The sequence below is a fragment of the Malus domestica genome, chromosome 01, assembly GCF_042453785.1.
Source record: "Malus domestica chromosome 01, GDT2T_hap1".
NCBI lineage: Eukaryota > Viridiplantae > Streptophyta > Magnoliopsida > Rosales > Rosaceae > Malus > Malus domestica.
This window is the reverse complement of record NC_091661.1, coordinates 19,229,743-19,251,310: the sequence shown is the minus strand read 5'-3', so window position 1 is coordinate 19,251,310 and position 21,568 is coordinate 19,229,743. Positions and strand designations below refer to the sequence as shown.

The window sequence follows — 21,568 nt, the reverse complement described above, 5'->3', positions numbered from 1 at the left end:
ATTGGAAGTCCCAAATTCTAAAAAAAAATTTCCACGTGGAAATTCTAAATTTCTATGTTTATGAATCCAAATGAGGAAATTGATGCATGTCAATTTATAAATTTTGACTTTTATCAAATTTCAAGTTTATTTCCCTCGTTCAAACATAGTATTATAGTCTAGGGTTGAAGAATAAAATGAGTGCAACCTTAAATAGTTTCTTCTTTGGATTTTTCCATTTTCTCTTTTTCTGGCTTTTGGTTTATTCCGTGATTGTTTTACGCAATTCTACAGTGTATGAGTCTAATCCCACTCCTAACATGTACTTTTCACTCTCTCTCTCTCTCTCTCTCTCATGATTTTTTTCATTTGTTTTCTAAATCCTTTAATTGCAGCACAATACTGTGCACCTAGAGTTTTTTTTTTCTTTATAATCTTACCACTTCGAATTTGCTATTTGGTCTTAACCAGATTGGAAAAAAAGAAAAAATATATATATATCTCTTTTATTTATGAATTTGTTTCTAAATGGTAGGGAAATGAGGAGAGTCTGGTAAATGTCAAACGCCTGTGATAATTTTTGTTTTTTTTGTTTTTCTCTCAGAAGAAACAATCAACAAGGAACACAGTGCAAACATTGAAGGGATGAGTTTGTTAACCTTTATCGATCTTAATTTTACCTTTCAACACCATCTCACCTCTCTCTTTGTTAGTATCTAATTGGGTAATTTTTAAACTTTTGTAGTAATTTTTCAGTTCCAACAGGTAATTCTTCATTTAATTACTTAATCTTTCAATTGCCACAAATATATTATCTTTTGAGCATTCTAGCTTTTCTTATGACCATAGCCCTTAATTATTGTTAAAAATTAAAATGCGATGGTATCCACATAAAGTATTGAAGACTGTGATGAAGATTTTTCATAGTGGTCAGGATGGTAAAGGTTTACATATGTATAATTTTATTCATGTATGGATTTTTTTTTTCATTTGTTCTTCTTTTTCAGGTGTAGAACAGTAGAAGCAAATGTACATGTATAGGCATGGTATGTGTTTTTTCTTTCTTTTTTGATTTCTTTTATTGTTAACTTAAAATTTAAATTGTACCAATTTCAGGGCTTTATAACATTTCAAGAACACTCCTAAAGTCGGGAATGTAACTTGGATTTATATCTCAATTTGTTGAGAAAAAACTTATAAACACTAAACATATACAGATCATGGTTTGATATTACATTGATTTGCCAAATTGTTGTACCATTTTCTCATTCATGCATATTCGGTTTTCTCACATTTATCGCGAAGGGAAATAGGTGGCGGGTTTAGCAAACTTTTTATGTTGATAATGACACACCCCGACCCAGGATGTCCACTTGAACTCCGAATCGAGTTGTGGTGGCCGACACCATGAAGGTAATGAAGCCATAAAGTGTAGTGATGTGGAAAATGTGAATAAATTTAAACCTTCCTAAATGTAAGAATGTGCATGTGAGCATGAATGAATATATTTCACACGTAATGTCAGAGCATAAGTAAAGTACAGTAAAGGTAAAAGAGGAATTATACCGTCGGTTGTGACAGCCCGTCCCTAATTTTAAGAATTTTTAAAGTTTTAATAAAGGATTTTACAAAATGCCCTTCGAGACACGCACATCATTCGAGGTTAATCGTTGTGTCGTGCCATCTAAGATTTGTTTTCTTGACATATCCTCGTAGTACTCGTCGTTACGGACGCGTAGGCGCAGACGGTTCGTTATTTGGAGTTATAACGAAAAAGATTTTTAAAGTTTGAAGTTGGACATTTTATGAATTTTATTATTAAAATTTGGATGGCCCAGATTAAAGGATTTTGAAATGGATGGCTGGGATGAGAAAAATGAAAGTTTTGTGTGGGTGTGTGCGTGGGAAGAACCAGAAAACAGAGAAGAAGAAGAGAGATTGGGCAAAAACTGCCCAATCGGAGAAGAAGGAGAGAGAGCGAATCTGAGGCAGAGAGAGGAAGAAACTGACCAATCGGAACAGGGAAAGGAGGAAGGGAGAGAGGGTGAGAAGCGGAGGAAAAAAGGAAGTGGGTTGGGGAGAACCCGTGGGTCGTTTCGACCCGGCGGTGCCCACGCCCAAATTCGATGGATTTCGTCCAAATTTCCGACGAATTGAGTCAAGGTACCACTCCTAATCATCATCTAGGCCTTCCCTCTTTACGTTTCACCCCAAGAATCATTGAATTTCGTTGTGATTTCGCGAAGAACACCCCTACGGGTGCCGCGACCCTTTTGTTTAAATTCTCCAAATTTTGAAATGTTTTCTTTCAATTTCTAACACCTTTAGCATTCCTTTAGGACCTAGAACAAAGCCCAGGAGGTAATTGAGGCGTTGGAACAAGTTTGAAGGTCGAATTGGAAACACCCAAATTCTAGGGTTCTTCACGGTTTTGGTGAAATTGAAGCACTTCCAGGCCAAATTGGCCTTGGCCTCAGGTATGAAAGTTGTTCTACTCATTGAGATCTTCAAATCTGAAAATTTTGGTAATTTTTGGAAATAGTTGAATTTTCCGGCGAGCCGGGGGCGGCCAACCGCCACCCGCGGCGGCGCGTGGCCAATGGCCCGCCAATGTCATTATTAGCATGTGATTAAGGTTCTAGGTTCAGTTTTGTTAATTGATGGACGTAAATTGAATAATTGAACCTAGGTTGGTTACGATTCGTGGTTAGGTGAAAATGTGAATTGACGATCCGACCGTTGGATCGTCACCAAACTTTGATACGTTGTAATACGTAATATTTGAGGATTATAGAAACTTACGGATTGGGAATCCGATTTACGGATCTTCCGGAATTGGAGTTGTAAGTTCATAAAATAGAATGTTAATCATCACTTAGTTTTGGAAATTGACGGAGATCCGACCGTTGGATGGTAACGAAATTTTAGGATGTTATCCTAGAGGTATATTGTGGACCTCTGGAAGTTTCGGATTGGAAATCTGAATTGCAGATCATCCGGATCGAACTACGTAGTGACGTGTCTTATATAAGTTATGTATTCTATCGGCAGAATTTCTGAGGTTGGATTTGATTGTTGTTCTAGGCGCTAATCGTCATGACGCCTTGATGTACGGTGCGAGGGAGTTGTGGGCGAACTCCAGGTGAGTGGGCAGTTTTGTTTTCGTATTACCTATATACTATTGATTTTTCCCAGAAAATGAATTTATATGAAAATATGCTTTAAAAATGCCATGCATAGAATTATTTGAAAATGTGAATTGTTATATGAATTACATGATTGAGATATGATGCATACATGTTGCATGGTGCTGTGGAGGCACAGGTAAGTCAGGTGAGTTCATTATTCATTTAATTGAATTGATTGATATCGATATAATTGGAAGCTCATTACCTGCACCCTAGGTGTTAGTGCTTATATTATTCACCACACCGCACGCTCGCCTTGGATCCAAGTAGGTGGATGTCGTACAGACCATGTGAGGGTTCCGACATGCTAGTCGTACAGATCACTAGGCGTGATTCCGACTAGTGGGTGACCTTAGATATGCGCGCTGATGATATGATGAGAGAAGCACTAGAGCGTATTTTACACCTTTCATCGTATAGACTACCTTACGTAGTTCCGAGTGATGTGCAGAGTAGGGCCGTATAGGTCACTGTGGTGACTCCGGCTTAGTGAGATATTGAGCTGTTGAATTAATCGTATATGACCAACTGCAGGGTCTCCGATTGATTCCTTATTTCACCTGATTTATATTTTGATTTATGGCATGGCATGTTTTTCTTGAAAAGCGTTAAAGATTTGAGATTTGAATTTTGAGATTATATATGGTTTTATATATACTATTTTCTGGGAAAGTATACAGGTTTTACGGTGAGGGGTTATAAATGTTTTAAATGAAAAGTCTTCGAAAAACTTTGTTTTACTGACCCACTCAATTTTGTTTTCCGCCCCTCCAGGTTCAAGTTAGCAGAGCTTTGGTGGCCACGAGGAATCCAACGGTGTTCTGACAGAATTCACAAAAGTATGACTCACCCTCGGGTGTCTCATCTTAGTAATTGTAATTTTTCTTAAAACTTCCGAACTGTGTAAATGGTTACGTCACTCTCACGTGACGGCCAGCACGCCCTCCTTCGGGATGGGGTGTGTCAGTTGGTATCAGAGCCTAGGTTGCAATTCTGGACATCTTGAGAATTTCCTAGTGTCTTCTGTCAGAACTTTACCGCCTCGTAGCGAGCCACGTAGTTCGGATGAGCCTAATTTCCCTGATATAGTAGTTTGGGGGGAAACTATTGCCATTGTGATTCAGTCTATTATCTAAAGGGACGTTTTGAGACTGGTTATAAGTTGAAGTTGAATCACTTTATGGAAATTATGAACCTAAGGGAGCAGAGTGTTGACTTAGTCACTTGGAAAAGATATTTTGGGTTATGCAAGTCAAAAGAATCTTCCTTCTGACAGGTGGGTCGAGACGACTACCTGGTTGTGGGTTATGAATTTGTATCCTGGTGGAAACAGGAGTATTATTCGTTGTCACCGGAGGAAACAGCTGATTGAGAATTATTTAAGGAATTATTAAAGAAAAGATTTATTCCTCCGGTATATTATGATGGTAGTAAGCAAGAGTTTGCAAAGGTGAAACAAGGAAGATGATGGCAAATGAGTATTATAGAAAGTTTTTAGATTTGCCTCGTTTCCATTTGGATATTGTTGCTTAGTTGGTTGAAGTGTTATGTTGTTTTAGGCTGGATAATAAGAAGAAGTGGCGTTCTTTGGCGACCATTATCCATTATGCTTTTTACCAGGAGTTTACGAGATGGTGTTGGGCTTTGAAGACTTTGAGAATATGATCAACGAGAGTAAAGAAGGATAAGAAAAGAATGGTAATTAGAGGAAAGGCGAGAAAGTTAAAGATCCGTCATATCAAGGACATCGAAAGACTCAGAGCTTCAAAGGAAGTGAAATTAGAGCTAATTTTCCCAGCTTAGGTTCTACTGCCACTGGTTCGAGGCGAAGTGATAGATTTACTAGTGATCCCAGATCTCAAAGACAAGGTGACTCGAGTAAGGGAAATGTATATTTGTGCCAAGCTAGATTGCTATGGGGAATCAATTAATTTTTGTTGACCTGGATGACCAGAGGTTACTTTTGGGGGTAAGTAAAGTGAAGTGAGTTATGCCATTATTCCTGTTGAGAGAGCAAAGAAGATTGTTATCAAAAGGCTGCCAAGATATTGAATTCATATGGTGCTAAATGATGTTGATCCTAATAGTATGGAAGATGTAAAGATGGTTAGACATTTTCTTGGTGTATTCCCAGATGACTTACCTAGATTGCCGCCAGGCAGAGATGTGGGTTTTATTATTGAATTGTTTTTAGATACAAATCCTATGTTAGAGATTGGTTCAGGTTGAGTTAAAAGTTCCATTCAACTTATTATATCACATTGGAAAAGCTCCGGTTTATTTGTGAGGAAGAAAATGGACATTAAGGCTAGGCATTGATATTAGGTAATTGAATCGGGTAACGATTGAGAGCTGTTATCCATTGTTATGTATTGATGATTATTTGATCAGCTCTGAGGCGCCTGGGTACTTTCTGAGATTGACTAGAGGTCTGAATGATATTAGTTGAAGATTAACAGTGAGGATGTTCATAAGACTGAATCCAGGACTCGTTATGGTCATTCCAAGTTGGGATGCCATTCGGAGTGACGAATGCACCTGCTACTTTTATGAGTTTGCTGAAGGAAGTATTCCAGTGATATCTGGACCAGGTTGTTATTGTTTGCTATTGACGAGATTGATAAGATTAGAGCAGTGCATGCTAGATATTTAAAGTTGGTGTTGCAAAGATTGAGGGAACGTTGATGTATGCTAAGTTTAGCAAATGCTAATGTTGGATAAATTAATTATATTTACTTAAGGTATTCAAATGGATTCTTAAAAGAGTAGCAACGATTGAGAATTTGGAACAATTGCGAACTGTGACTGAGGTTCAGAGTTTTCTCGGATTAGCAGGATATTATCGATAGTTCGTCCAAGATTTTAATTATTGCTTCGCCCTTGGCGAGATTGATGAGAAAAGAGGTTAAGTTTGAGTGGGATGAAAAATTGTGAGTAGAGCTTCAGCAAGTAAAGTGTTCCCTCACTCATGCGTCTGTTTTCGCACTCCCAGACGATAGTGGTAATTATGTGGTCTATAGTAATACTTCTTTGAATGTTCTTGGATGCGTGTTGATGCAACATGGTAGGATGATTGTCTATGCTTCATGGCCATTGGGATCTCATAAGATGAATTACCCTAATTATAATTTGGAATTGGCGGCTATCATTCTTACTTTGAAGTTATGGAGACATTATATTATTGGTGAGAAATGCAAGATTTTAATGAATCATAAGAGTCTCCAATATATGTTTACGCGGAGAGATATTAATCTTAGGCAACAAAGGTGGATTGAGTTGCTTAGTGATTATGATCGTGTGACGAGGGTGGTTAAGCTAATGTTGTGGCTGATGCATTTAGTAGGAAGACCCCAGTGAGAATTAATGCTTGGTACGCTTGCTATGTTCATCTTCTTGTGGAATTGAAATCTACTGGAGTAAAGTTGAGTATCAAAAATCGAGAAGAAGGCTTACTTGCTAATTTCCAAGTTGGACCAATTTGGTAGATCGTACTCGAGACTCAAGCGTTTGACGATGAAATTCAAGAATTTATTTAAGCAAGGAATAACGGGAAAAAGAAAGACCTTAGAGCTAGAGAATCAGATGACAAGCTTATGCAAGGGAACAAAGTGTTTATGCTTAATGGTATGGAATTAAAGAGAGCAATTTTGACGATGTACATTGTTCCACTTCTACAATGCATCCCGGGAGTACTAAGATTTATCATACTATTCGTTCATGTACTATTGACGGGTATGACAAGAGAAATGGCGAAGTATGTTAGTAGGCGTATCATCCGGCATCAGGTTAAAGCAGAAAGAAATAAGTTTTTTGGAATAATGTAGTCATTTCCCATTCCACGGCGGAAATGGGAGAATATTACTACGGATTTCGTGGACAAGCTTCCTCGTATACAAAATAGTTGGGTTGGAATTTGAATAATAATTGATCGACTTGTGACGTCAGCGTATGTTACTTCAGTATGAGAACATCAACCTTTCCAGACAAGCGCAACAGTTATTTATTTGTTTTATGGAAAAAGAGATTTGGGATCTGTTAAACTTCTTGGGTATGTTGGTCCCTTCAGTTTGTTCTCTTGAGTAACGCCATAAGGCCGCGTAAAGCTATGTCTTGTGTTTCGAAATTGTTAGAATTGGGGACGGATAGTATTCAAGGCCCTGAGTTAGTAGATGAGACTATTCGGAATATTCAAGTAATTAAGTCTAACCTGGAAGTGGGCCAGGATCGGCTGAAGAGCTTAGCAGACAAACATGCCACTGACCGGATGTATATGTAGGTGATCGAATGATTTTGAAATTATCACCTTGGAAAAGTATGATTCGTTTTAAAAAGAAAAACAAGTAAGTCCTAGATACGTCAGACCATCTATGATCATCGAACGAGTCAGTGAAGTTACGTACAGGCTGAGTTGCCTCCAGAGCCGATGAAAGGGCATGATATGTTTTATGTTTCGATACTTCGACATTAAACCTCATATCCTTCACGAGTGATACCTTCGCAACCTTTGGAAGTCAATATGGATTTGACGTATGATGAGGAGCCAATGCCTATCTTGTATTAGAAAGATGATGTACTGAGAAATAAGACTATGAGTTTGGTGAAAGTTTATGGAGGAATCTTTCAGTGGAAGAAGCTACTTAGAAATCAAAGAATCGAATGAGAGATATGTGTTTCGGGCTGTTTCATGGATATTGATGGATTGTAAAGATTGTGTAAATTTCGAGGACGAAATTTCTGTAAGGTGGGTAGATTGTGACAGCCCGTCCCTAATTTTAAGAATTTTTAAAGTTTTAATAAAGGATTTTACAAAATGCCCTTCGAGACACGCACATCATTCGAGGTTAATCGTTGTGTCGTGCCATCTAAGATTTGTTTTCTTGACATATCCTCGTAGTACTCGTCGTTACGGACGCGTAGGCGCAGACGGTTCGTTATTTGGAGTTATAACGAAAAAGATTTTTAAAGTTTGAAGTTGGACATTTTATGAATTTTATTATTAAAATTTGGATGGCCCAGATTAAAGGATTTTGAAATGGATGGCTGGGATGAGAAAAATGAAAGTTTTGTGTGGGTGTGTGCGTGGGAAGAACCAGAAAACAGAGAAGAAGAAGAGAGATTGGGCAAAAACTGCCCAATCGGAGAAGAAGGAGAGAGAGCGAATCTGAGGCAGAGAGAGGAAGAAACTGACCAATCGGAACAGGGAAAGGAGGAAGGGAGAGAGGGTGAGAAGCGGAGGAAAAAAGGAAGTGGGTTGGGGAGAACCCGTGGGTCGTTTCGACCCGGCGGTGCCCACGCCCAAATTCGATGGATTTCGTTCAAATTTCCGACGAATTGAGTCAAGGTACCACTCCTAATCATCATCTAGGCCTTCCCTCTTTACGTTTCACCCCAAGAATCATTGAATTTCGTTGTGATTTCGCGAAGAACACCCCTACGGGTGCCGCGACCCTTTTGTTTAAATTCTCCAAATTTTGAAATGTTTTCTTTCAATTACTAACACCTTTAGCATTCCTTTAGGACCTAGAACAAAGCCCAGGAGGTAATTGAGGCGTTGGAACAAGTTTGAAGGTCGAATTGGAAACACCCAAATTCTAGGGTTCTTCACGGTTTTGGTGAAATTGAAGCACTTCCAGGCCAAATTGGCCTTGGCCTCAGGTATGAAAGTTGTTCTACTCATTGAGATCTTCAAATCTCCAAATTTTGGTAATTTTTGGAAATAGTTGAATTTTCCGGCGAGCCGGGGGCGGCCAACCGCCACCCGCGGCGGCGCGTGGCCAATGGCCCGCCAATGTCATTATTAGCATGTGATTAAGGTTCTAGGTTCAGTTTTGTTAATTGATGGACGTAAATTGAATAATTGAACCTAGGTTGGTTACGATTCGTGGTTAGGTGAAAATGTGAATTGACGATCCGACCGTTGGATCGTCACCAAACTTTGATACGTTGTAATACGTAATATTTGAGGATTATAGAAACTTACGGATTGGGAATCCGATTTACGGATCTTCCGGAATTGGAGTTGTAAGTTCATAAAATAGAATGTTAATCATCACTTAGTTTTGGAAATTGACGGAGATCCGACCGTTGGATGGTAACGAAATTTTAGGATGTTATCCTAGAGGTATATTGTGGACCTCTGGAAGTTTCGGATTGGAAATCTGAATTGCAGATCATCCGGATCGAACTACGTAGTGACGTGTCTTATATAAGTTATGTATTCTATCGGCAGAATTTCTGAGGTTGGATTTGATTGTTGTTCTAGGCGCTAATCGTCATGACGCCTTGATGTACGGTGCGAGGGAGTTGTGGGCGAACTCCAGGTGAGTGGGCAGTTTTGTTTTCGTATTACCTATATACTATTGATTTTTCCCAGAAAATGAATTTATATGAAAATATGCTTTAAAAATGCCATGCATAGAATTATTTGAAAATGTGAATTGTTATATGAATTACATGATTGAGATATGATGCATACATGTTGCATGGTGCTGTGGAGGCACAGGTAAGTCAGGTGAGTTCATTATTCATTTAATTGAATTGATTGATATCGATATAATTGGAAGCTCATTACCTGCACCCTAGGTGTTAGTGCTTATATTATTCACCACACCGCACGCTCGCCTTGGATCCAAGTAGGTGGATGTCGTACAGACCATGTGAGGGTTCCGACATGCTAGTCGTACAGATCACTAGGCGTGATTCCGACTAGTGGGTGACCTTAGATATGCGCGCTGATGATATGATGAGAGAAGCACTAGAGCGTATTTTACACCTTTCATCGTATAGACTACCTTACGTAGTTCCGAGTGATGTGCAGAGTAGGGCCGTATAGGTCACTGTGGTGACTCCGGCTTAGTGAGATATTGAGCTGTTGAATTAATCGTATATGACCAACTGCAGGGTCTCCGATTGATTCCTTATTTCACCTGATTTATATTTTGATTTATGGCATGGCATGTTTTTCTTGAAAAGCGTTAAAGATTTGAGATTTGAATTTTGAGATTATATATGGTTTTATATATACTATTTTCTGGGAAAGTATACAGGTTTTACGGTGAGGGGTTATAAATGTTTTAAATGAAAAGTCTTCGAAAAACTTTGTTTTACTGACCCACTCAATTTTGGTTTGCGCCCCTCCAGGTTCAAGTTAGCAGAGCTTTGGTGGCCACGAGGAATCCAACGGTGTTCTGACAGAATTCACAAAAGTATGACTCACCCTCGGGTGTCTCATCTTAGTAATTGTAATTTTTCTTAAAACTTCCGAACTGTGTAAATGGTTACGTCACTCTCACGTGACGGCCAGCACGCCCTCCTTCGGGATGGGGTGTGTCATCGGTAGTATACCCACAACAACAATTTGCCAAAAATCCTCGTCAACAAGATAACTCAGCCATTAAAACCTGGAGGGGCGAAAAATAAGGGTGAGTGAGCCTGAAAATAAAGTTTGTAAAAATCTTTTCGAAAACATAATAACCCATCACCGTAAAACAAATATAGTTTCCAAAATATACATACTACGTATAGTATGAAAATACTTACTAGAGCCAACAGTATCTCAAGAATGCAATACATCACTACTTTCGAAAATAAACACATGACGTCCATAATCACCTATTCTCGCATAAATAAACATATCATATCGAGTGCTCATTGACATATGCTGACACACGAGTTCATGCAGACGTATTCTGATGTGAATATGACTGGGTGAAATAATGATTTACGCTCTAGTACTACAATTACGTTAAGATTGACGCTATGCGCATCACTTACTAGTCCTAATTGCCTATAGCAATCTAGGACATGACTGTCACCTACAATGGATCCAAAGTAAGCATACGGTGCAATATGAACATACACGTGAAAGACTGGCCTTGGCCCGGGCGAGTACTAACACCAGTGCAGCAAACGATGAGCAGATAACATAAATATAGTCATGCCACATTGATTCAATAATTCTAGTCTACATAATATTATTCATAGCCGTAAATCTAATTAAGGCATCCCGTGGGATTTATAATGGTTTCCTAATTCTCATCGTTACGTCATTTCCTATAAACATCAATTTAATTACGACAGTCACATAGAAAATTCATTATTAGATGTATATATGGAAACTAAACAAGTATTTGTATATATCAAAGAAAAGACCCATCACATTCATGTCGTCAGGTCAAACCCGCCTCGCAGGCATCGAAGATCCTTGCGATGCATTTCACCTAGAAACGAAACCATCTACGTAAATATGTAACGTACTAACACAAAAACACATTTTCGTACAAAGTACGGCTAATAAATGAACTATTTTAAAATGGTCGAATTTTAGAAAACGGATGATGGATTCGGCACATCGAGAAACCTAAGGAGGGATCTTGAGTTCCTCCACACACCGCCGCACGTGCCACCAGCGATGGCTCCCACGCTAAGCGCCTGTGAGTACGATAGTACTCACCTTCCTCACGAGTTCTTGCAATTTTGCAGGTTGCAGAGCCATTTTTCGAGCTCCATTCGAGCTCATTTCTCAGTCCATCAAGCCATTTCGAGGCCATTTTTCTGGTCTTCTCAGAGTTCTATATATGGATTTGAAGCTAGGAATGAGAGGGAAAGAAATATACCAGTTTGAGGTCCAAATGAGGTCTGAGAAGACCAGAAAAATGGCCTCGAAATGGCCTGATGGCCACAATTCGATTTCCATAAATCTGGAGAAAAACTCCCCCGAGGTATTTCTTGATCGGAATATTGAGAAATCTTGCCGGAGTTGGCTTAGTTAGGTGGTTATGCACTGTTGCTTTCTCCATACCAGTGGAGGTAAAAGGGACGAGAAAGTGACTGAGAGTTTAAGAGAAAGGTTTAAGAGGAACAAGGATGTGGTGGTGGTCGAGTGAAACATCGTCATCAGGGCTCCGTTTTTTGGGCAGACCTTCTCGACCTCTCTGCGTGTGCAGAGAAAAAGGGAGTCTGATAGGGATGAAGATGAGAGAGAAGGGAGTAAAAAGAGATAATTAGAAAAGAGAGAGAGAGAGAGAGAGAGAGAGAGAGAGAGAAAGAATGAGGCGTCAAATAGAGTTGGAAGACACGAGAGTGAGGGAGGAGTATGGGGTGTGGGCCCCACGTGGTACACAACCCAAGGCCAAAAACAAAATCAAATTATCTCCCGTAAACGTGAAATTACTAAAATGCCATTTACGATTGTAGTTTCGTAAAATTTTAACCACAACTCCGATTTCGATTCCACTTGCGCCTACACGTTCGTACCATCGGGTACTTCGAGAATACGGTAAAATAGTAGCTCGTACGTGTCACGATATGACGGTAAAAAAAGTCAACACTCTCGCCACTAAGGGCATTTCCATCAATTCACTCTTTTAAAATTAATAAAAGCATAAAATTAGAGACAGGTTGGTACAAATGATGTTGAAGTTCAGTGGTGGGATTCTTGTCTACCATGTGCAGCTACATCTTTTGCTCATAATCTTTTGGAGCTTCCAAATTTTCGTTTCTTAGGAATGTCTTGGTTAATTTATGTTTCTAATAGTTTTCTTCAACTTTTTAGGGTAAGGCTTCATATCCCCTCTAACTTTTTGTATCTTTATTTTGTTTTTCTTAATATATCCACACCAATGCCTTTTTGTATGATAGCAATGCTAGAGTGAAAGCGATATGTTGTTTTAATTAAACTAAAAAAGAAAAAAAAGCTATCATTACCAAACATAAAAACTTTCTTTTCAAATTTTTATTCATAAAAATCTTAATAGACTATTATTAACACTTCAAAATAATTATATATGATGCATTTCTTTCTAATGAAGAAAGATAAAAAAGGAGTGTAATGACCACCCAAAACCTTTTTTTTTTTTTTCATTTTGTGAACCAAGTTCTATGGATTGAGAATTTATCTCCAGAATTTGGATCTTATTTGAACTAAAAAAGGATTTCAATAGTACGTTTTTGGGTCCAACGGTGCGTTTGGCGACAATGCTTGATGAAGGGCTCGAAGACTAGTGGATCAGACATGAATAGGACCATTCATGCACAACTGATCTGCAAAAAACGTACGTAATTGTACCAATTGGTTTCTTAAATGGATCTGAATTCTCTCAACTCCTGTTCTCCTTCCCTCCTTTCTTTTTCCAGCTGTTCTTCCATTGCCAATATGATTCAAAGCTCAAGAATATGCCACCTCACATACAAGAACACTCATACTTCTATAACACGAGAATAACCCAAAACGACGGAGTACTGTTGATAATTTCCTTCCGAGCGGTGGAGCTTTAATTTGAAGCAAAGCGAAGAACCAAATCTTTAAGATAAATCAGTGCAATTTTTTCACAAGTAAAGCTTTGAGATCTATTTCATATTTTTTTAATCATATAGAGTATAATTTTATATGTAAGACAGTATTATTCACACACTCATATTAATTTTTGTCTTTTGATTTTTTTTCAATTCTTTCGATTCGATGGCCAAAATTTAAAAAAGATATGTGAGAGGTAACAAAAGGCTTGTGGATAGTTACACCTTATTTGTATCCTTCAAAAATGTAAGCGGTGAACAATGAAAATGGAGAGAGGAAGCCGACTTCTTTAGTTCTTGTTATTGCAGAAGCATCTAATCTATGCCATGCAAATTATCACAATTTGAAGCTCATAGAAAACAAAACATAACAACATAGTATATCAATCCAACTGGAAGTTTGTATTCAGTTCTTGTTATTGCAGAAGCATCTAATCTAAACCCTAATTTAATTACCGTGGAAGAGTTTCACAAAATCGCAGCGAGAGGAGCGAATCGCAGAAGGCAGCGGAAAAGGCTGCGTAGAGAAGACGCCGTACGTCGACTTTCTTGTAGGTTCGTTTGGGTTAAGGGTGAGAATTGTTGTTAGTGGCATGGCATTATCTGAAGCATTGAATCACACTGAATGGAATGAATGAGAGATTTTTCAACGAGTCGAAAGACAAGAGCGTATACCATAAGTCATTGTACAATTGAAGAAATACTTGAAAAGAATAATTTCTTCATGTTCGTATATTAACATATAACATATATACCTGTGTTTCGAGCACTTGAAATATTTCTCTAAATGTACAGCTAAAATGAAAGGAGGAGAAGAAAAAAAAAAAAAAAAAAAAGAGAATCTGAATCTATCTTTTTTAAATAGGAACTTTAACGAAAAACTTTCGGTATTGTTTATTTTAACGAAAACCTACATTTTTATATTAAAAAGTCAATCCTAGTATATTCACTTTTTTTTTTTTTTGTCATTATCGTTGAAACTCAAAGTTTTCAAATCTTGTTTTTTAGTTTTTCTTTTTGAAATACGAATCCTTGTCCCTTGATCCAATAGAAATCGAGCAAACAAAAGTACTTGTTTTGCTTTAATCGGAGTATTGAATCTCACAACTTGTACTGAAATTGATATGATTTGATTTACAGATCAATGTTCTAAAGATTTCCTCTCAATTTTAACCATTTGAATTAGGGAAATGGATCCTCTCCGAATTCCTTTATCCTAATCTACCAAATTAGGAAATTCGTGCTGTTGAAATTTGATCTAATAGTTACAAACAAGTGCCTACTTTAAAAGTTATAATAACTTCGACCATTGAATCAACGGCATAGATTCCCTAATTTGATAGATTAGAAGGAAGGGATCCGGAGAATGTCTCTTCCCTAAATTTAGTATTGAGTAAATGGAAGCATCTCCTCAAACTTGGCCAGATCCTTTTCATGGGGGTCATAGGGATCCCATGATCGTGACCGTTCATCGTACATCGTGCGATCAGAAATCATTTCAAAATTTAAAATTTAAATTTAAATATAAATAGTACCTAACGAAAACTGACCGCATGATGTACGATGAACGGTCACAATCACAGGATTCCTAGGATCCCAAAAAAAGATCCAGTGAGGATCCTTTTCCCTCAAACTTAAGAACTTGAATTTTTTTACTGGTGACCAAGTTATGCATGAAGAAGCCATGTTCTTCCAATGAGCTGCAGGAATTCAACTATTTAGATTAAATTTTGTAATTATATGACATGTTGTTGATAATTAAATTATTATTTAAGTATTCATTAATATTTTTATTTTCTATAATAAAAAATTACATAATTTGTAAATTTGTTTTAAAAAGTTTATTTACTTAGTATTATTTCTTTTATTTTTATTTGGTTGATACACCAATCCCAATGTTTTTTTTTTTTTTTTTTTTTCATTTACCAGTACATAGGTACTCTGAATTTTTTATTTGTTTCTGGATATAAAGATGACTTTGAAACTAATACAAAATTTTACAGAGTTTTTGTGGAACTAGCCTTCATGCAAGCGCGTGCAGAAGTCATTTTTTAAATCACGGCATGCTACACGCGACTTACACGTTTTAAATGTACTTATATGCGTAAATTGACAAAGAGAAAGTCAAATATTTGAAGTAAATGAATAATCTTAGATCATGCTACAAACCAATTAAAGCAGCTAAAGTCACATAATAAAATCAATCTTTCAATTTCTATCTACATTCTATTGAATTTACATTAAGAATCAAGAAAATAATAAACAACGGATTGAATCACATTATTACTAGTTCATTGTGAGGCTAAACCCACCCATTTTCCCTTAGTGTAGATAATATTGTTTGTTAAAAAAAAACAAGCATTTGACTGTTGCAGTCATATTTAGAATAGAAACATGATTGTGTAAATCTTAGTATATCTAGGGATATCTTTGAATATTCCCTTTAGTAATTAATATCATATTAAAGTTGTAATCATAAAAGGGTAAGGATTTAACATATCCTACTACTATAAATAAGGGCACAATGGGGTGATACAACACACACCTCACAATTAAATCTCTATATACTCTCTCTTATTACCGTAGTCATTCCCTCTCTATTCCCTTATAATAGTTCAGTTAAATAGGACTACAACACATTATCAGCACGCTCTTCCCATAAGCTAAGGAACTGAATGATCGTAGGAGGAGGCTTTCTTCTACAAAATTCAAATGCTTTTATTTGTTTTCTGACAATCAGTACACTTAAAATAAAGTAAGATATTTGAAATGACCATGAAGCATGAAAATATCCCATGATGCATGAACACCCTTATGTTTATATATATTTGTCAATATATATATGTCTATATATGTTTCATGCATTACGCAATTATATTGCTATGTGGAATTTGTGAGTTAAAGCATATAAATAAATTAGAAGCAATTTAGGGTTTTTCAAACCTAGTTATGTCGGAAAAAAAATTGGGAACCGTTCGGCACCGCCGCCGCACCACCTTGGCACCTCCGCTGAACCATCGCTGCTAGCCTGAAGCCTAACCGCATGGAGCATATCATAGAACGGTGTCGTTTTGACACATTTGGACCACACGGCAGCAGCTTTTGGGCTTTGCTGCGCTGACCCAGACACCTCAACCAAGAAAGTTTGCAGCCTTCTTAGCCCGTGGTCCCGCGCATCCCTAGCCTATCTCCAGCAGCCTAGAGCTGTTGGGCTTTTATTACCCCATGATTTGGCCTGCCTGCAGTAGCCCATTACTCACTAGGCTTTAACCCAGTCTTCAGCCCACTCACCCGTAGCTTTTACTGCTAGGCTTGACCTACCCCAACCCAAAAACTCAAAACCCAACTACGGTTGGACTTCCCCGTGCTAACCCGAAAGCCAGCCCTAGGCTGAGCTTGACCCGTGCTTAGTTTTTAGGCCCAAACCAGCAGCCTTTTGCTGCTGGCTCCCCAGACCACACGATGTAGAGGCCTGCAGCTCTTCTGTGACCCAATAAGCCTACAACTGCATTGCAGGGGCTATCCCAGTGATACCTTTTTCGACCCAATGCCAATTTTTGGCATCCTCGCATTATAAATCATGCCCAAATAATTTTTTAGGGTACTTTGGTTTACGCTAATTAATTCGGATTTAATTATCACTTGGTTTTTCACCAACCGACGCTAATATGACCCATTTGTCATTATTTTGCTTCCACGATCGATCCCGTTTAGTCACGATCTATTGAATTAACTAAAAGTGACATGCAGTCTTAATCCAAAATTATTAACCTGAATATCACTTTTGGACATTAACGATTCAATCATTTATTTTTATGCTTTGAATCGTTGACATCCTTTCGTAGTCCCAAAGCTCTCACACTTAAGTTCCCAAAGCAACTCAAATCCACTACACTTAAATCAACATATTGTATTATGTGTTCTTGCAGGAACCTCTCCTTTATGAACTAATCGTTCATAAAACTAAATTGAACCTATAGTTTCATATTTAGTGCTTTTGAAACCCGAAGTTTTCATGCATAAATTAAACAAATACATGTCTATAAAATCCGAATGTTCTACGATGTATGTCTATGGATTACCATCTGACTAACCAAGTTTTTGTTGTACCTTCCGTTTTAGGGACATGTCAAACTTGAACAAGCTCGATTTCACTGCTCTGGAAGTATCTGGAAGAAACTACCTGAAGTGGGTTCAAGACGTGAAGCTTCATCTTACTGCAAAAGGTATTAGAGCCACCTACCGATGACAAACCAGTCGACGAAGCTCAAAAAGTTACTGCAATGATCTTCATTCGAATACACATCTATGATGCACTGTAGACCGAATACCTCACTAAGAAGGACCCACGCACCCTCTGGCTTGCTCTGGCTGACCGTTTCGATCACCAAAAAGACATTTACTTGCCTGAAGCAAGACACATCTTTGCTTCCAAGACTTTAAGTCCGTGAATGAATACAACTCTAAAGTTTGTAGAATTCGATCACTGCTTAAGTTCTGTAAAGTAGAATTAACCCAATCATATATCCTGGAGAATACCTATTCGACCTTCCATGCCACCAATATTGTCCTACAGCAACAATATAGGGCACATAAGCTCACCAAATTTTTGGATTTGATCTTTATTTTACTTCTCGCTAAAAAGCAGAACCAACTTTTGATGAAAAATCATCAAGTTCGACCCATTGGCTCGAACGCCGCGCCTGAAGCGCATGTGACCAATTCTAGTAGCTATAAATAACGCAGAAATCGTCGTGGCCGTGTAATGGGCGGAAAGCCCCACAACGGGCCCAAGGTCAATAGAATCAAGGCCCACCCAAGGGGGGAAATTTACCCATAAGCGCTAATCCCTTGCTTCTAAGGCCCAAACTTCAAGAACAAGGGAAAAGCTACCGTTCAATCACCTTCCACTAAAATGGACATGTGCTACCACTGTGGATCAAAGGATCATTGGTCACGTGTATGTAGACCTACCCCTGAGGCCATTGTTAAGTATCATTCCCGTCTTGAGTCTAACTTTGTGCATGTGGATCATCCTGAAGATGCTACTACATCAATGGAGATATCAGATTTTCAGAAGGCATCAGCTCCTATGGATGAATAAGTTTTATTCTTCTAGACATGTTTTTAGGGTGTTTTACCCCTAGTGGCTGAATCCACTAAGAGTGGCCAGACCCCCCTAATCTCTAGGTTTATGGTTTAATTTTTGGACAATTTTTCTTAGTATTTAGAATAATTTGCTTGGTTTAGGTTTGCTTTGAATTATGGATACTATTTCTCAAATTGATTAATTGAATGAATGAAATTATATTTAAGATGTGACCAATTCAATCAATTTATTTCTAGGTATGTCTAGTGGGGAAGTTAGTTGTCTGACTGATAATGATACCACTCACACCATATTGCGTGAGTGACACTATTTTACTAACTTTGTACCTAAGAAAGCACCTCTGACAACTCTATCAGGCCCATCTAACCAGATTAAAGGATACAAAAAAGCCCATATCATGTTGTCTAATATTACCGTCTTAACCATTAAAGAGGCCCTCATTCTCTATGTTCCAGAAGAATGTTGCTAAGTTTTAGAGATATTCAAGATAATCAATATCATATTGAAACCACTGAAGATAATGGATTTGAATTTCTTTGTATCATTTCTTACAAGTATGGCCAAAAGCGTATTCACGAGAAGTTGGAATGTCTCCCGAGTAGGTTGTACATCACAACCATTCAAGACATAGAAGCCCACCATGTGGCCGGCCCTGTGCCTGAGTTCCAAAGCAATTTGCTACTTTGGCATGACCGTATGGGACATCCCGGGTGTGACATGATGTGCCGTAACCTCAAATCATCACATGAGCATCATTTACCTCCCTACGTTGGATTCCCGCCATGCAAAGCGTGTTCTTTGGGGAAGTTGAATATTCAACCCTCGATTACAAAGATTATTCACAACCCTCCTAAGTTTCTTCAGAGGATTCAAGAGGATGTTTGTGGACCTATCCAACCAACCTGCAGACCATTTAGATACTTTATGGTGTTCGTTGACGCATCGACACGATGGTCACATGTTTGCCTGTTGTCCACACGTAACGCTGCATTTGCAGAATTCCTAGCATAAATTATCAAGTTAAGGGCTCACCACCCTGATTATCCAATCAAGTCGATTTGACTGGATAACGCTGGAGAGTTTATGTCACAAACTTTTGATGATTATTGCATGTCAGTAGGGATTGAAGTGGAACATCCTATACCCCATGTTCACACCCAAAACACCCTGGCAGAAGCTTTCATAAAGCTCATTCAATTGATAGCTCAGACTTTGGTTATGTGAACCAAACTACCAGTATCTGCTTGGGGCTATACAATATTGCACGCAGCTATGCTCGTTCGCCTAAGGCCCACCGCTACCTAACCTCATTCACCGTTACAATTGGTTACTGGATACGAGCATGACGTTTCGCATTTACATGTGTTTGGGTGCGCAGTCTATATGCCATTAGCACCACCACTATGTACCAAAATGGGTCATTCGAGAAAAATGAGAATCTATGTCGGTTATGATTCACTATTTAGAGCCCTTGATAGGAGATCTCTTTATCGCACGCTTTACGGATTGTCACTTTGATGAGACAGTCTTTTCATCGTTAGGAGAAGATAAGCATGCTAACGTTCCTAGAAAACGTTGTGAATTGTCGTGGTATGCTCCCACTATGTCTCATCTAGATCCCAGCATTGCCCAGTCTAAAACTAAGGTGTAACAAATTATAAATCTTCATAGAGTTGCTCAGAGCATGCTAGATGTTTTTGCTGATCCAGCTTAGGTGACAATATCACGTACCTGCTACAAACGCACTTGCAAGGATAGATGTACCCCATTTACATCATAACCCCTCCTGGAAAGGCTGGACTATCCCTGAATGTAGGGAGGCTGCACCTTCCACGCTGCCCAGTACATTGGTTGTTAGCCAATCATCTACTTCGACCCTGAAGCGTGGCAAACCCCTTGGTTCAAAGGATTCATAACCCCGGAAGAGGAAATTAGTACCAACTAGTGACCCTTGTTTGAATCCGACCATCGCTTACTCATATGTTCCAACACATGAGGTTATTCTAGATTAATGTGATGTCTTAGACGAGACAACCCGCCCTCATGAGAATCACAAGATTTTGGTCCACTATGCAGTATTAGATGAGGTTTGAAATCGGAATAAAATGATCGTCGACGATGCATTTACTTACACAGTAGCTACTGACATTATGCTTAACGATGACATTAAACCACGTTCCATTGATGAATGTCGTGTAGAACGAATTGGTCAAACTGGAAACAAGTAATCCAAGTCGACCTCGATTCGCTTACGAAACGTAAGGTGTTTTGGCCTATAGCTCATACTCCACCACATATGAAGCCGGTGGGCTACAAGTGGGTTTTCATGAAGAAGCGTAATGAGAAGAATGAAATAGTGTGATACAAAGCACGCCTCATAGCGCAAGGCTTTTCTCAGTGCCCTGAGATTGATTACGATGAGATGTATTCCCCTGTAATTGAGGTTATAACGTTCCGCTACCTAACCAGTTTGGTAGTTTCTGAAAAAAACTGAATATGCAGCTTATGGGCGTGGTAACTGCATATCTCTATTGGGATCTAGATACGAAAATATATATGAAAGTTCCAGAAGGACTTCCATTGACTAGTTCAAATAGTTCTAGACCTTGGAACACTCTCTATATCTCTCTATATTAGATTGAGGAAATCACTTTGCGGATTGAAACAATTCGGGCAGATGTGGTATAACCGTCTGAGTGAATATTTGACAAGTCAGGATTATGTGAACAACGAATGATGCCCATGCGTGTTCATAAAGAAGTCACATTCTGGATTTTCAATTGTTGCAGTTTATGTCGACGACATGAACCTTATCGCAACTCCAACAGAGCTTGAGGAAATTGCTGTTCACTTTAAATCAGAATTTGAGATGAAAGATCTTAGGAAAACTCGATATTGCCTTGGCCTGGAGATCGAACATTGTTCGGATGAAATCCTAGTACATCAATCGAACTACACCCAAAAGGTGTTACAACGTTTTAATAAGGATAAAGCGAAG

The 21,568-nt window shown here is 38.4% G+C and overlaps 1 long non-coding RNA gene across 3 annotated transcripts; it reads left to right on the top strand.

Annotated features, from left to right (window-relative positions):
* The first annotated feature begins 1,641 nt into the window (after positions 1–1,641).
* On the top strand, positions 1,642–10,499 carry LOC139197241 (uncharacterized). 3 transcript variants are annotated; one of them, XR_011582471.1, is made up of 7 exons: positions 1,642–2,142; positions 2,319–2,456; positions 3,064–3,121; positions 3,942–8,508; positions 8,685–8,822; positions 9,430–9,487; positions 10,308–10,499. It is a non-coding gene; the product is annotated as an uncharacterized lncRNA (long non-coding RNA). The 3 variants fall into 3 exon arrangements; XR_011582474.1 differs by lacking the exon at positions 3,064–3,121; XR_011582473.1 differs by lacking the exon at positions 9,430–9,487.
* Positions 10,500–21,568: the final 11,069 nt, after the last annotated feature.